Below are 8,355 nucleotides of genomic sequence, written 5' to 3'. Positions count from 1 at the left end.
CATGTAGCACGCAAGAAGACAAATTAATTTGTAACACAGTTCGTTGCTTATGATGAACTTTGGCTGTTTGCTCGTGTGATGCATTCGCTCGGCGATTTTGTTTGCGTGCTGTAAGCAGAAAAAGTCCTTTGAGTTTGGTTCTGGTAGGAATACCTACAAGAAAGAGAACCACAGGAAGACCTATGCTTAGATGGGAGGACAGCATTAAAATGGATCTTCAAGAAACAGGTTGATTGGATGTGGAGTGGATTCGTCTGGCGCAGGATGGAAACCAGCGGCGAGGTCTTGTGAGCACTTAACCATCGTGTTCCATGAAATGCTGTGAATTATCAGAGTAGCTAAGCAAGTACTGGCTTCTCAAGAAAGACTCAGCGTAGTTCCGAACTGAGAGCGGCGGTGATGGTGGTGATCCCTAAGGTCAGCCCGTAATGAGGTCGCTAGAAAGTACAATAGCACGCGGAAATCGAGCAGAGACTTGCTGTAGGCCTGAGTGAGTGCCTCTTTGTCCGCACGCTAACCACTGCTGCGACTTGTTGGACTGGCCATTCTTGACAGGGTGCGCAGCGGGTTGGGCTCAGTTCACTCAGAAGGGTTATAGGGCGTGTGTAGGGTTTAGAGTGTCACCCTCCCTCTCGCACAGCTACTGCAACCGCTGCCCTGCTCACGCGCAACCCAGACGCTAGCCTGTACCCCTTCCGATGTCTGGATCATGAAGAGGAACGGCGTGCGTCAGAACCGTCATGGAAAGGGCATCGGACCGCACGGCGGTATTTGCGGAAGATCAAAAACAAAGGTCAGAAAATTCGTCCTTAACACTTTCAGTGCTATGAACGAGATATCTCGCTTGGTAGCAATGATGGCTCTGGTCTAAAAATGTACTTATTATGCAGTTACATAGACCGTTGCTGCCCACTCAGAACAGCGTTTTGAAATCCCCGTAATTTTGAGGAAGACATCAGTCCAATTTATTTAGTTGAGCACAAATACATCCTGCCAGCTAGGCTTTCAGTACGTCAGCCAACAAACAATCAGTCTGGTAGTTAGTAAGTCAGTCTGCCTGCCAATCAGCTATCGGGTTAATCGGTTGACCTAGCAGTCGGTTAGTCATACAGCGAGCCAATTAGCCAGTCGGCCAATCGGTTGACCTAGCATTCGGCAATCATGCAGTGAGCCAGTCAGTCAGTCGGCCAGTCGGTTGACCTAGCATTCGGCAATCATGCAGTGAGCCAATCAGCCAAGCAGCCAGTCGGTTGACCTAGCAGTCGGTCAATCATGCAGTGAGCCAATCAGCCAAGCAGCCAGTCGGTTGACCTAGCAGTCGGTCAATCATGCAGTAAGCCAATCAGTGAGTTAGCCAGTAAGCCAAAGAAACAACTAATTAGTTATTTGCTCAGATCAGCGTTTAAAATCAAGGCACAGACTGCCCCATTCGTTTCAAGGAGCTCGAGGGCTTTCTGTCCTTCCTGAATTATGGCACGCAGTAACACTGGACCGCACTGCACGGTGTCGCTGTCACGTGACAGGCTGTTTCAGAAGCGCTGATATACTAGTCTACACTGTAGGAGAGTCCCTCTTCAGAACACGATAGTCGATCCTCTCGTCTAGGAACATCACTATGCTCCCAAGGGCCCGCCACTGGGCCCAGTCCACTCCTCCCATATCAGTATTGAAAATTCATTTTGAAGTTACCTTTCCGTTTGTGTCTATACTGCAAATTATTGGTGTGCAGTAGCGCAGAAATGGGAGGAGTCGAACTTGTGCCGATGGGAAGTGCTCCATGAGATAACTGCAGCAGGATAACGACAGCAAGCAGCTCTTCTGTCAGCAGCTTGATGATGAATATCATTTCGGTGATCTGTTACTCTCCTCTCCGTCTTAACCAATTTGTTAGGTACAAACAGAAGTGCCCGCTCTTCGTCCGGGATGTGGTTGCTGCCCTTATCAGTATCGCAGTGTAGAAGGAATAACACTCAGATTAAAAAAAAATACAGCTCATTCGTGTAGTTAAACAAAATATGTGGAACGAGGAATTTTACCGCAGTGCTGTGACAGCCATGGCCACCGTGCATATTGGCAAGAGTACAGAGCAAGTTTCGTAACATCTATGAGTGTTCTCCACTAGATTCGCGACAGGAAACATAACCCCCCGCCCCCGCTGTTGAGGTCCGGATTATACAGTATTCCCAAAATCAGAACCGCGGCCCCTGCATCAAGCCACTTCTTCATTCACACACTGCCCTTACCAATGGGACGGGCAGGCGAAGCGTGGGGATCTTGTGACAGAAAGGTTCCCCCCCCCCAAATAAAGTACGTACCTCTAGCTTCTCCCACGGATTTGCCTTTCCATTCAGTCTTCTACTGTTGTACTCGCTGTTTGTACTGCTAGATCACCTGTCAGTCTTACGACCAAGGCTCCCAGGGTCTGGCGACGCAGTGCGACTTATTCACTATGTGTGTGATTGGGCCGGTAAGCATGGTTCTGATAAAGGGTGTTCTGGTTTTGTTTCCAGCGCACTGAACCTTCTGCAGATTCGCGTCCACCGGAGCCTGGCGAAATAAGGTAGGCAGCCTCAGTTGCTGATGGATCATATTGACATTTTGTTTGTCCCTATGTGTGTACCGTGGGCTGGAAGTCTTTCCAGATGATGTCATGCTGTGTAACCAAACGTTTTTGTAACAACAAGGCTCCCGTCTTATAGAGTAGGACTGAGTTCGGAGGAACGTGGCGCCTGCATCCTAGGGCAGAACACTTCATGCCTCTTTCTCTGTGCACATTATTATTATTATTATTTTTGGAGGGGGTGGGTTTCCCCATGCACCGCGACTAGTAGTCTATTGTACTTCCCCCTTTAATTTCTACTGTCGCCATACCCTACCAGTACTGGTGCTCACTATCGGCCCCACTCTGCCAGCGAGGTCGGCCCTCTTCTGGCACTGGTACCCGATGCTTCCCCATCTACAGGAGGCATTGGAAACTACTTGGGCGGGAAACGTTTTGCCTAATTTTGCTCAGAGGTCTCCTAGAGACATTAGGATCTTTTACGTGCCGTAAATCTACGACACGGGACCCACGGCTTAAAGTCCCTCCCGGAGGACTTGTTCCCTGAATTTTTCCGCCCTTAAAAATTCCACGACCTCCGCCGGGTTTGAACCCGCGTACCTTGAGTCATGAGGTGGGAACGTTACTTCTCTGTGCACATAGTCCTCGCGTTACATCCCCTCGGCTCGGCTTGTTGCCCGAACGCGAACTCGCCCATCCCGAATTTCTTCCGAACAAGAACAGGACGCTCTGCTCTCAAGTGCAGTTGGTCTCTAATCACTGTAACATAATTTGACTGAACTTTCGGAGAAACATGGCGCATCCATCTTCAGCGTCGAACAATAAGCCAAACAATAAATCAGCGTGAAAGCACGTGGTAAGCAGAGCTCTTAAGGTGGAGGTGACATGTTCCTCTGAAACGACAGTTTAATCTCCAATGCTGTGAGGACCTCAAATCCTACAAAATCTGACAGTTTCTGATGCCTCTGTGTTTCGGTTAATGCTACAGAGGTCGTGATTTCTACATTTCGGGGTGAGGTTGGGGTTGTTTCCTGGTCGTTCAGGAACATAGCCCCCGACTGTAATGTTGCGCCTGCGGCAAAAGAAAATTCGCTTTGCGGACTCTCAGGGCGACTGTTATTACGGGCGGGACGTTACGGCGCAGGCTTGAAGCACTGCCGCACTTCAAACCCTGTTTTTCAGCAGACGACAGGCCAAGCAGCATTGTCATACTCACGCGTGGAGGGCACAAACATTCAGAATTCTCTAACGTTTCCGAAAACGATCTTTTTCACGCCGTAAATCCATAGGATAAGTGTGTGGCTGCTTGTTCATTTATGGGTTCGGGGTAGTTCAGTCAATGTAGTGACTTTGGGCTGTGCGACAGAGGAATCGTGGTTCCACTAGCGGCAAGTGAAAGGGGTGTTTCTGTTCTCACAGATTCCAGATGGGCTCCGAGGTCCACCAAGCCTCCTCTCCAATGTGTACCGGGGCTCTACCCCGGCGTATAGTGGGCGGAGCGTAAAGCTAATCACTCACGTTCGTCTACTGCTGAAGATATGAATGCGTGGACGTATACCTCCGTCCGCATGTCGTGGTGCTTAGTTAAGCATGAGGATAATTTTGAGGACGCTCTCAATAGCTCAACCTGCAGAGCGTCCAGTGCTAGGACGATTAGTGAGTGGTGAGTGGGACTAAGTCTCATTCAGGATACTCGGTATCTCGGCCGAGATTACAAGTCAGAAGCGTTATTACCTCTTCAGCTAACCCGCTCGGCTCAGTATCCCCTGTAATGAGCGGCGAGGTAGCAGGAAAAACTTGCTGATTTCTCATTATGCTTATCGGCTGTCAGAGTATTTATAACAGCGTTTCGAGGTGAAAGCGCTGTAAATGCTTCGTACAAAGAAACAACAAAGGAGAAATGGCAATAGAAGCATGTGAACTTCTGACAGCAACCGAAATGCCACATTATACAGATCTCTTGACATTGTTGGGACGCAGGACGTTATGGACGGATGGGCTTGGCACGTAGCAAGCGTAGAGAGTACCTTTGTATGTGAGGGAGTCTTTGAGAGAAGGGAAATGGGGTGACAATATCTATAGATCGGCACAGCGACATTACACATACTTTCTCGTACTCGATTTACCTTGGAAACGAAATTTGTTCTTGTTCGGTAGACCATTGTTGGCCGCAAGACATATACGCTTTGCGTAACCAGTATAAGCCTGATTTAAGCTTTCTCGTAGCCTGGGATAAATATGTCCTAAAATTTATCTTTTGTTAATTGTGAGAACCGTACGGAACACACAGATACACTGTGTGAACAAAATGTAGAGTTTTTAACGTTAAGAGCAAGTGGTACATATAGTAACCACGGTGCATTAAAGGTTTAATTGCGCTGAACCTCCGGGTTCAGTTTCGAAAGTGTCATCTGAGCCGGCAGTTTGTCTTGCGTATTTCTTTTGGTGGCGGTGCGCAGCAATATTTGACAGCCCTGGTCCGTTTGTGAGACCCTGTGTTGACTCAGGAGTAATGACGGCCTTGCGTCTGATGGGTTATTGTGTTTCAGTATGAAACGGGCTTCTTGGCTCACGGATGTGGCTGGCTCATTTTACTTCGTGCAATAACACAGAGCTGGACTTTCCCGAAAGCCAATTTCGGAGGCTGTGGTTGATGGCATCTGGCTTCTGTAGAGGTGGATACAGTGACCTCATATTGGTTAGCTTTGGAACAAGTAGTCCGTCTGAAGCCCAAGCACCTCCAGTTGTAACAATAACATTAACCTTTCATGTTGCCCACACACAGTGTATTTGTGCGTTGCATTTATGCATCACTCGGGCATTCATTTCCGTATGTAATACAACCCAAAACTTTGTTTACAATCTCTCTTTTGTTTAAATTGACATTAAAATCGCATCAGCTGTCAAATGATTCGGCGCCTCTTGGCCATCTTCAGGCAATTGTTCGCTTATTGAAACTGTCGCACTGCACTAGATCCTAAGTCAATATATTTCCATGCTGTTGTTCGCACGGAACTGTGTTTGTTTGGATACGAAAACAAGGGACATGCGCCCAACGAGTTTTTTTTTTTTTTTGAGATCCCCATTTATTTGCAATCTGTATAAATACATTTAGCAAATTGTTGTGTTGTGAGAACACACATACGAAGGGAGCACAAACATGGACGCAGCCACAGGAAAATATAGCGGAACGGAGAGAGATTTTGTTCTCAAACAAACATTTTAGTGTGAACAACTGAGTTGGCATTTTAGTCCAGTTTCCGAAACGTCACTTTGAGTAAAAACAGGTCAATGGGTAATGTCCAGAAAGTCAGTAATTGTTTTATATTGTCGTCAGGGTTTCTGACATCGTGAACCATCCTAGCATTCGACACCATAGTATGTTCTGAGGTACCGACAGCGTCGTTAAATAAACAACACTGAAACAAGAAATGTTTTGAAAGATTTAACAGGGAAAATCTCATACTTGCAGGTTTCCTGGTATTCATCTGGCAGTGAACCAAGAATGGTGATTTGGGCGGGACTTGTAACACGCTCGGACAAGTGTCAAATGAATATAAAAAAAAGTTCAGTCGAAAATCAGATCGGGAAAGGTCATTTTCGAAACCAAAACTGCGACTTTCAGAATTTCGGTGTGGATTGGATTCATCTGGCTTAGAATGGAATGCAGGAACGGTATTTTGGGGCCACGATCATGCATCACTGGTCTCTCCGTAGAAGTCGGAGATCGTGTCGGAACGACTGAGCACCCCCCCCCTTCCAACCACCCACCGAGGGCTGTGACAGCCAGGTGATTTAGTTACAGACTCATAGTGAAGTCGTTTAACATAATTTTTATTAGTCGCCCTTAAGTATTATTAATGTGTTATATGTTCCTTCATTTTCTTCGGGTTTGAACGGAAACCATGGCTGGATGGGGACAGGTGTCTGGCTTCCTCTCCTCCTCCATCCCGCGCTCAGGTTTCAGTGCTTTCAGTTGGAACGTGGAAATCTGGCGGATCCAACTCTGGAGAATTCGGTGGCCGTTCCGTGGATGTGACAAATTCAGTTGTCGTATCAACCGGCGCCGTGATGTTAATGTAAAAATGACTAGTATTAATGTCCGCGATACAAAATAATTTTCTGTGTACCGAGTCACCCGAACTGGGTCAGACTTCCTGTACACATTCTTGCACGTTCTACAAAGCTGAAATGAGTTTCATTCCAATCCTGTCCTTTATTTCAGTTTCTTGAACTATATTTTGCGCCACCCGGTATGCCTTGCTTTGTGAGTTCGTCGAAACATGGGGGAAGCAGTGAAAGGGCGGACCAGAGAGCAATAATCTGCCCTTCAGTCTTCACGCCTCGCAGAAAGAACAAGAACACGGGAGGGCTGCATCCATACCGGTGAAAGGCGAAGCGCGCAGTCAAGGCGCCAGTGTTACGTGTGCATTATGTAAAAAAAAGAGAGGGCTGTAGTGCGAGGGGAAAAGTATGAGTCAAAATTTTCTCCTCCATTCTTTATGTGAAAAGGGGGGAAAAAGGAAAAAATTCGCCCAACGTGGGGCTCGAACCCACGACCCTGAGATTAAGAGTCTCATGCTCTACCGACTGAGCTAGTCGGGCTGCGCTGTTAACTGTTCTAGTAGCTGTATTTCATGTCAGCGGATGAGAGCCCATGGTAGGCTTCGTGCATTTTCGGATACAAGAGTCGAATTGTGACAGTGATAGTAACCCCGTATAGTTTGGTAAATAGGTTGTGTTATAGTCTGGTATCTTACCTTATTTGTTGGATGTGGTTCTTCTAGCGGGGAAAGATGTAGCCAGGAACTCGCAGCCTCCATCTTCGTGGTAGAAGAATGAGGTTCTCAGGGCTTGCTGCCTCCGTCTTCAGTGTACAAGGTGCGGGGGGGGGAATATCTAAACCTAGGAGACAATGTTACAGAAAGGTGGACGAAACTGCAACATGAGGAATTTATTAATTTATACTGTTTACCAGATATTATTAGATGAGGTGGGCAGGGATTATAGAACGCATGGGAGAGATCGGAGTCGTATATAGAATTTTGGTCCGGGAACCTTAAGAGAAGATACCCCTTGTTGTAGTTGGATGAGGGAAGCCATTATTAAAATTGGGCCCATGGTTGGGGGAGGATAATACTAAATGGTGCACGCGGTAGCATAGTTGGTTGAGGCACTATGCTACAAGCTGGAAGGTCGCGGGTTCAAGTCCCGCTGAGGTCATTGGATTTTTTTTCAATTGACCTAATCCTTCCGGTCGCACAATGGCCCTGGGGTCGACTCAGACTCTAACAGAAGTGAGTACCAGGAATTAATTAAATAATTTTCCTGGGGAGTAAAGCACGGTCGGCGCGTAAGGCTGAAAACCTTACCGCCATCTTTGAGCCGATTGTCTAGATCAAGGGTATAAAACTACGGCCCGCGAAAGAATTGTGCAGAAATGCGCCAATTGAACTAATTTTCCAATGAGTACTGGTAAATGTGATTCCGAGCTTATTGGCCTGACATATTATACTGCAGTTCGATGGCTTAGCTGTGGAAAGGTTCTTTCGCGCTTCTTTCAGCTCAGGAATGAAATTGATATATTTCTTACAGAGAAAAACCATCACGAACCACTTTTATCAGATACCGGGTAGCTTTGGAAATTAGCATTTTTTGCTGATCTGGTGAACCATACGAACCATTTGAATTTAAAGTTGCAGGGTGAAAATAACTTAGTCTGTGATTTATTTGCACTTATCAAGGCATTCAGAGCAAAGTTGATACTTCTGGAAAGCCAAGTGAAAAATTGTAAC

At 46.8% G+C, this 8,355-nt stretch overlaps 1 non-coding gene across 1 annotated transcript; it reads right to left on the bottom strand.

Moving 5' to 3' along the window:
- Positions 1 to 7,092: 7,092 nt before the first annotated feature.
- Trnak-cuu lies at positions 7,093 to 7,165 on the bottom strand. The gene has a single exon. It is a non-coding gene; the product is annotated as a tRNA-Lys (tRNA).
- Between the last annotated feature and the right edge of the window lie 1,190 nt (positions 7,166 to 8,355).

This window comes from Cryptotermes secundus, unplaced genomic scaffold, assembly GCF_002891405.2.
Source record: "Cryptotermes secundus unplaced genomic scaffold, Csec_1.0 scaffold423, whole genome shotgun sequence".
Classification (NCBI taxonomy): Eukaryota; Metazoa; Arthropoda; class Insecta; order Blattodea; family Kalotermitidae; genus Cryptotermes; species Cryptotermes secundus.
Note: the sequence above shows the minus strand (reverse complement) of the source record. Positions and strands in the feature narration are given on the sequence as shown.